Source organism: Harpegnathos saltator, unplaced genomic scaffold, assembly GCF_003227715.2.
Source record: "Harpegnathos saltator strain DR-91 unplaced genomic scaffold, Hsal_v8.6 scaffold183, whole genome shotgun sequence".
In the NCBI taxonomy this organism is placed as follows: domain Eukaryota; kingdom Metazoa; phylum Arthropoda; class Insecta; order Hymenoptera; family Formicidae; genus Harpegnathos; species Harpegnathos saltator.
This window is the reverse complement of record NW_020229965.1, coordinates 84,315-92,562: the sequence shown is the minus strand read 5'-3', so window position 1 is coordinate 92,562 and position 8,248 is coordinate 84,315.

Below are 8,248 nucleotides of genomic sequence, written 5' to 3'. Positions count from 1 at the left end.
TAGAGAGGGTCCCTGCGTCTCCTCCCGCTTCCGAGACCCGCGAGAAAAAGCAGGGGGTGGCGAGCTCTTATGGTGCGTTCGAAGGGCGTGAGAGAGCGTCCCTGCAATTCATTGAAATATTAATTGGTGAGTTTCCCCTGCTCGGGTTGGTCGACACCGGTTCGGATCGAACCCTTTTTGGTGTAGAGGGTATCGATGCAATCCGCGGGCAGGGGCTATCGTTCCCGAGTACCGTATCTTCCCGGATCCGTCTGGCGGACGGGACGCTAACCACGCTGGACGGGTCAGCGGACGTTATTCTCGAATTGCAGGGACGCCAAGAAACGCTCATCGGGTTTTTACCGAGTCTCGCAGTACCGGCCATCCTGGGGATGGATTTTCTGGCGAGATTTCGTTTAGTTCTCGATTTCGCCCGGGGCGAATGGAGCTTCGCGGATGACGCACTGAGCCGCTATCCTTTCTGCAATGAGCGCGGACAACAGAGCTTTTGTTGCGGGGTCTCGGAATTGTCGCGAGAGCAGGAAGTAGAGCTCACAAAATTTATAGATGATACCGTACCGATCGCTGCCGAAAATCCCGGCGTCACGTCGCTGACAGAACATCGGATCGACGTTGGGACGCATTTACCGATTCGGCAGCGATGTTATTTAGTGTCGCCTAGAGTGCAAGAGGCGATCCGTGGGGAAGTAGACGTTATGCTCAAGGCCGGAATTATCGAGCCCTCCGGTAGTGAGTGGTCAAATCCGGTAGTTATGGTGAAGAAACCGAGTGGCAAATATCGCTTTTGTATCGACTTTCGGAAAGTAAATAACGTCTCGAAGAAGGACGCATATCCGTTGCCAAACATGACGGGAATTCTCGACAAGTTACGGTCCGCGCGATACATCTCGACGATAGACCTGAGTCAGGCCTACTTTCAGATACCGCTGGCAACAGAAAGTCGAGAGATTACCGCTTTTTCCGTACCGGGCAAAGGCCACTATCACTTTACGCGAATGCCGTACGGATTATCGGGGGCTCCGGCCACATTTCAACGGCTTCTCAATAAATTAATCGGGCCGGAAATGGAGCCCCATGCACTCGCGTATTTGGATGATATTGTCGTAGTTACCGAAACATTCGAAGAGCATCTCGAATGGCTATCGCGCGTTCTCGAAAAGATTAGCTCGGCCGGACTTACCGTGAATTTAGAAAAATGAGAATTTTGCCGCTCGGAAGTGAGATATCTCGGGTTTTTAGTGCACCGGGACGGTTTAAAGGTCGACGACGAGAAAGTCAAGCCGCTTCTCGAATACCCGACGCCGACCAATTTAAAGCAACTGCGCCGCTTTTTAGGGATGGCGTCGTGGTATCGTCGCTTTTTACCGAAGTTCGCGTCTATTAGCGAACCGCTCACGCGACTGCTCAGGAAGGGCAGGCGATGGGAGTGGACTACCGAGCAAACTACCGCTTTTGAGAGGATACGATCTGATTTGACCACTGCTCCGATTCTTTCGTGCCCAAATTTCGAAGTACCGTTTATCGTACAGACCGATGCGAGTTCGGTGGGCGTGGGAGCGGTGTTGACGCAGACGATCGACGGGGTCGAGCGCGTCATCGCGTACGCGAGCCGCGTGCTCGCGGACGCGGAAAGAAAATACAGCACCACGGAGCTCGAGTGTTTAGCGGTCGTTTGGGCGATAAAGAAATTCAGACCTTATTTGGAAGGCTACCGTTTTACCGTGGTTACCGATCACAGCAGCTTAAGGTGGCTACACAATTTGAGCAATCCCACGGGTCGACTTGCACGCTGGGCGTTAGAGCTACTAGAGTATGATTACGAAATCATACATCGCAAGGGAGCGTTGCATCATGTTCCCGACGCGCTATCGCGCATGTATGAGGGGGATTCCGAGACCCCCATGACGGCCACGGCAATGGGAGGCGGAAGCGATCTCGAAGCGAATGTCGAGTCGGAGGTAACGGAGACCTCCGACAAATGGTACCGCAAGCGTTATCGTGAGGTCTCGAAGGACCCGAAGCGTTTCCCGACTTGGCGAATTATTGAGGAAAAATTATATTTCTTGCGGCCCGCGAAAATAATTTCTGATTTGGTGGAGGATCTCGATCGTTGGAAGTTGATGTTGCTGGGCGAATCGCGGGGCGAGGCGCTCGGGGAATCCCACGATCATCCTCAGGCGGGCCATCTGGGCGTCGAGAAGACATATCATCGTCTTGCCGTCGCCTATTATTGGCCCAATATGTTTCGGGATACCGCAAATTTCGTTAGACGATGCGAGGTCTGTCAGCGGACCAAGGTGGACCAGCAGGCCCCTGCCGGCCTGATGGGTCGGAGGGTCGTCGAGAAGCCCTGGACAGTGGTCGCGGCCGACATAATGGGCCCGTTGCCGCGCAGCCGGGCCGGTTACTCCTATCTTTTAGTGATCCAGGATTTATTTTCCAAATGGATGGAGTGCCGGCCCTTGCGTAGCGCGAACGGAAAGCTCATTCGGGCCGCTCTCGACGATCTCGTAATATCGCGCTGGGGAACACCGAAGGTCTTGTTGACAGACAACGGTACCGAGTTCGTGAATAAGGATATCGAGCAATTCGCAAAAGAAAACGGCATATATCACAGTACCGTACCGCCGTATCACCCGCAGGCCAATCCGGTCGAGCGAGTGAACCGAATTTTAAAAACGATTATCGTGGCCTTCCTCGGAGACGACCACCGCGAGTGGGATGCGCACCTTACCGATTTTCGTTTCGCGTATAATTCCGCGCATCACTCGTCGATCGGGACTTCTCCCGCGTTCCTCAACCTCGGACGAGAATTAGACCCGCTGAGTTCCGCGAGGCGTCGAGGGGAAAAAACTATCGAGATATCGTCGCGGGATCCGGCCGAATGGTCGGCCCGCATGCGTCGGTTGCAGTCAATACATTCCTGGGTTGCGGAAAATCTAGAGTCCGCGTATCAGCGCCAATCGAGGCGTTATAATTTGCGTAGGCGTCCCGTCGTGTACCAGAAGGGCGATTTGGTGTGGAAGCGACAACATGTGCTTTCGTCCGCGGCTCAGCACACGGCCGCCAAGTTAGCGCCGAAATTTGACGGCCCCTTTAAGATCATTAAAGTACGGTCGGCGGCGGTGTGCGAGCTCGCGCGGCTTGATGGGAAGCCTATCGGGAAGATCCATGTGAAAGAATTGAAACCTTACGTGGCCCCGGTTCCTGCTTAGATTGCCGTACCGTACCGTACGTGGAGAGATGTCGGACACGAAGCGAGCTTGGGACAACTTCCGGAGCCGCTACCGCGAGGTGTTCCGCCTGATCGCGCGCGAGCACCCCGGATTTTGGGCGGCCGCCAATGACGTGTGGGAGACACACCGGCGGGAGACGACCACCACCCGAAGGGCCGTCGTGAGGGAGGTCCCGCCGATGCGGGACGCGTCCTCCCAGACGCACCCGCCACCCCGAGTCGTGCACTACGTGCAGACTCAAACAGAGGGGTGGTGGGACCTCTGGGGGGACCTAATGGTCCATGCGAGACAGCAGGCCGCCCGGGAAGTGCGGGGGGACCGCTCGCCCGCCCCGCGAGAGGCCAGCCCGGAGCCCGCGAGCCGAGAGACGACCCCGGGGGTTGCCGGGACGCCGAGCCGGACGGGGGAGAGTCGCCGGTCGCGGTCTCGAGGAAGGTCTGGGGGCTGCTGGAACTGCGGCAGCCCCAGGCACCGGTACTCGGCCTGCCCGCGGGACCGGGCGGCCGAGTTTTGTTACCGGTGCGGCCAGCGAGGGACGACTCTGCGAGACTGCCCCCGCTGCCAGGAGGAGTGGCGGCGGAGCGGCTAGAGGGCCGCCCGGCCGCTGAGTACCGATCCCGCGTACCGCTCCCGAGGGGAGCGAAGAGCCCTCGGTATCGGGGTACATTTTTTTTTTGGTGTCGGGTTTTTTTTTTCTTTTCTTTTGGGGCTTGGGCGAAAATTTTTTTTTTGTGTGGGTTTCTATGAAATAAAAAGGATGTAATAAGAGCCGTCCCGCCCTTTCTCTTTCCTACCCCCTACCGTTCCTTTCTTTTTTTTTGGTTTTTTTTTGTGCGAACCCCCCCCCCCCCCGGAAGACGGGAGTAGCCCCGTCGGTGGCTCGCGGTTCCTCCATCGCGTGCCGTATCGAGACTCGCGAGAGAGACCGAGTGAGAAGCAGGTGGATGGTCCGCGGCGTGGACGGCGTGCACAAGACCTTCCAGGTCTTCGTCGGGGAGGGGGGAGTTGTGACGTGGCAGCCGGAAAGGCGCCCGTCACAGGCCGACCTTTCGGCCCTTAGGCGAGACTCTCGGGGGGGGGGGGTGTCGCCTTGCGCTCTCCCCCGTAATAATTAGTGTTAGTAGTCGGAGCGCGCAGGTGGAACGGTCCCGCGTCCCCGAGCTCTGTGCCCCTGGACCTCCTGCGCCGCCCATCAGGAGCGGAGGAATCGGTGGAGGAAGGAAGAGGATGACACCCCCTTGGCAAGACCGCCACCCCAGGTGAATGCACTCCTTTAATAATACTAGTATCGGTTTCGTATCGTCGTGAAAGGTTCTCGCTGTCGCTTCCGTTGTCCACAGGCCTGCAAGGATATCGCGCCGAACGGTCGGCGTTCCCGTGCTTGGCGCGTGAACGCCGGCTAAACAAAGCCAGCCTGAACACTGAAATCGGGCGAGTGTGAGCAAGAGAGAGAGAGAGAGAGAGTGAGCAAGAGAGTGAGACCGAGCACCCGTCCCGCGGATCGAAAAACAAAGATCCGCGGAAGGATTCCCGTATAGGGAGATTTACCGAGGAACGGGGAGAGACGGGTAGCACGAGACAACACCAACGGACAAGAAAGTCTGTCAGGGGAGAAGGAGATAAAAAGAGGAGACTCCCATTGTCTTTCTCTAATATCGCCGACCTGCTTCCGAATAGTACCTGAGAGATATCGACTACCGCGAAGGAGAATAAAAGCGAAAGCATTAGTGAAGTTTTTGGCGTCAGCAAGCGGAGGGCTCCGAACGTACCGCTCGCCTAGGAGGGGACGTCAGTGGCAGCGTGTGCCAGAGCGAGCGTGAGAGGGAGAAGAGAGGAGGACTACGTCGCCGGGAGGTTCCCGATTGTGTAAGACCTTCCACCTGCATTATTGTTTCGGTGTCGTAAGCGAAAAGAGTCTCGTCAAAGTTATCGGCGTAGCGAACAATCTCGAATTCGCGAGAGCCCAAGCGGAGTGTATCGTATCGAGGGGGTCGGACCGTTCCGATTCCCGAAATAATAAAGCTAAAGATAGTCGAAACGCGCCTCGTTATTTTTGTGTTTTCCTGGTCGTTCCCGACTTCCGACGAACCCTTCCCGTCTACCGACTTAAATATCGAAGGGCTACCGGTCCCGTCGACTTCGCGTGTCTCGGCCCTTTGGTGAGGTGTCGCGTAGCGTTGGTGAACGGTGCAGCCCGCTGCACCTGGCGCCCAACCGATTTTGTGAGAGCTAGGTTGGCCGAGACGCGCGGACCGACGGCAGTTTGCCGACGGCGAGCGATAATCGCGTCGCAATGCGAGATTCATTGTTACTGCGCGATGTGGCTTATTATCTGAAAGGCACTGTCGACGCGCCCGCCTCGTCGACGGCGTTCGACGACGAGTCGCGAGATTGGAAACTAGATGAATGAAATAAAACGCAAACGAGGAAAAAAACAATCTCTTTATTTCTCGTTCCACGACAATCCCCTTCTCCCGCGCTCGCTTTATTGTTAGAGAGCATAAAAACAATTTTTTACCGCTAGCGATCGTCGCAAGTTAGAATTATGACGATGCTTGTTGCGGTCGCACCACATTCACATAGTAACAAAAGCGCTGACAGAATGGAGGCAAAATTCGCGCCAACGAGTACATAACGATTTCGGGCGAACCATCGATTCGCGGCACGATCGGTTCTCGCCGTCTAAAGTAGTAGAGCTGGTCGCGTAGTTTAGCAGCTATTTCAGTTAACGCGCTCATTACATCGTCAACAGCCGAGGCATTTTCATCGATTCGTCGCCACGACAAATGATCCGAATGCATTGTCATGTTAAAATGGAGCGGATTGTTCTCAAATTGACGAGTAGGCGAATGATTACCGTGTCTTTTTCCAGGCAAATGTAGCACGGAAACGATCGTTTCCCGTATGACAGCTCGTTTCACATGCGCTGGTGTTAAACGCACACATGAAGAATCGACGGTGTAACGTCGCAAAGTACGCCAACGCCGTACGCTCACAGCCAACTCGGGAATCACTCGTTCGGCGATATGATCGGTCGTGTAATCGAAGCAAGGTTGATGATCGCCGACCGATTTTTCCTCCCTGTCATTCTCGTCATCCTCTTGACCGTCGTCGTCCCAATTGCTCTGATCACGCTCCTCATACGAGTCCTCTTCCTCCTCATTATCCGTCTCTAAACGATTGCTGTCGTCCAACACATTGTTGTTGACAATAGTGCGCGATACGATCTCACGAAACCACAATGGATCTTTGGACGATGATGCTACGGTATTGTCGTCATAATCGGAAATAACTCTTATCGTGATACGAAACTAATCGCACAGCATCGACATGATTCGTGCGAGCCAGTATACCGCCTCGCGCCATCGTTCACAATTCGACACGTTGACGCAACTCCAACAATTCAAATAGCCGCGTCGATCTTCAGCGAATATATCCATCAGAGCGTTAATTACTAAACGCGTCAATTCGAGATCGCGTCTTCTTGTCGTTGAGTCGTCGTCACTACAATCGTCATCGTTATTTCTCGCTGCCTCGTCGTCTTCATAAAACACAACGGATGGACGCAATATCACGTCTCGGTAACAAAGCCACGAATATCGCCATTTCTTTTAGGATATCGTTGCAATACGATGTAATCGCGAGCAAACGATCGGCCAGCGTTTCACCTATTTGATGCGGACAGTGAAACAATAAGACCGCGATGACACCAACACAGTATCGATGTGTCGTGCGACATCAGCCAACATATTGCGCACAAAATAACGTCGTACGCAATACGGACAATTTGGCTCGGTGCCCATATCGTCACAGCGTGGTATTAACGATCTGTCGTACGAATCGTATGTGCGTGAAACTCGCCAAATCAGCCACTATTTATTCAAAATGTACATCGTCGGAGATAGATATTAGGGTAGACGGCAACGAATCGCAATCGAGATTCGTCTTCTCACATTATTGTCAATGATCGAGGACGACCGACTCGTCCGCAAGACCGCTCGTATTCTCTTCATCGATCAATATTTGTTTCGTGACGCCGTTGTCGCTATCGCTGTTCGTCGAACCACCGTCACCATCCAATCGATCACCGTGATTACCGGTGTACACGTATCGATGCCACACGTCGCCGTAGAACGGTACTATTCCTTGTAACAATCGGCCATGATCGCGCACACGCACCACCGAATCGATAGGCGGCGGCTCGTAATATAGCCATTCGGCCTGAAATGCGCGACGCAGATGTGCATCGTAGCGCACGGTGACCTGTACATGCGGGATTCGTCATTACTGAGCGATGTGGCGTATTACCCGAAAGGCACCGTTGACGCGCCCGCCTCGTCGACGGCGTTAGACGACGAGTCGCGAGATTGGAAACGAAGTGAATGAAATAAAACGCAAACGAGGAAAAAAACAATCTCTTTATTTCTCGTTCCACAACAATCCCCTTCTTCCGCGTGACGACGATCCAGTCCTCTCCTCCGAATCGTCTCGTTTCGTCGCGGCATTGCTCAATCGGACGAGTACAGAACGCTTGGTGCGCTCCAGATTTCGAATGAATCGTACGAACTCGACTCGTTGATCTATCGGCGCGTTCTCGAACAAATCGCAATAGCGAAGAACGTCCGGCAGCATCGGATGCAGCAGACGCAACTGTCGTCGATGTATCTCGATTTCACCGTTGCGCCGACGACGCGACGTCCGGCGAGGACGTCGCGTGCGAATTGGAGTATCTCGTCAATTTGACGTACCAACGACCGTCGCGATGCGTCGTTTTCGACGAGATCCGATCCAACGGCGCGCCGTTCGTTCGCTCGTCGCGGTCCGTACTGACGAGAGGTTCGTCGTACCACGTGGAGACGGTGAACAAGTAGGATTCCGCCATCTCTCTCTCGGTGCACCCTCGATCGCTTCTCTCTCCCTTTCTCTCGATTCGAGCGTGACGTCGAATCACGAGCAACGGTATATATACGCGACATGTTCGAACCGAGTGTTGTCGGAGCACGGTCGAATCT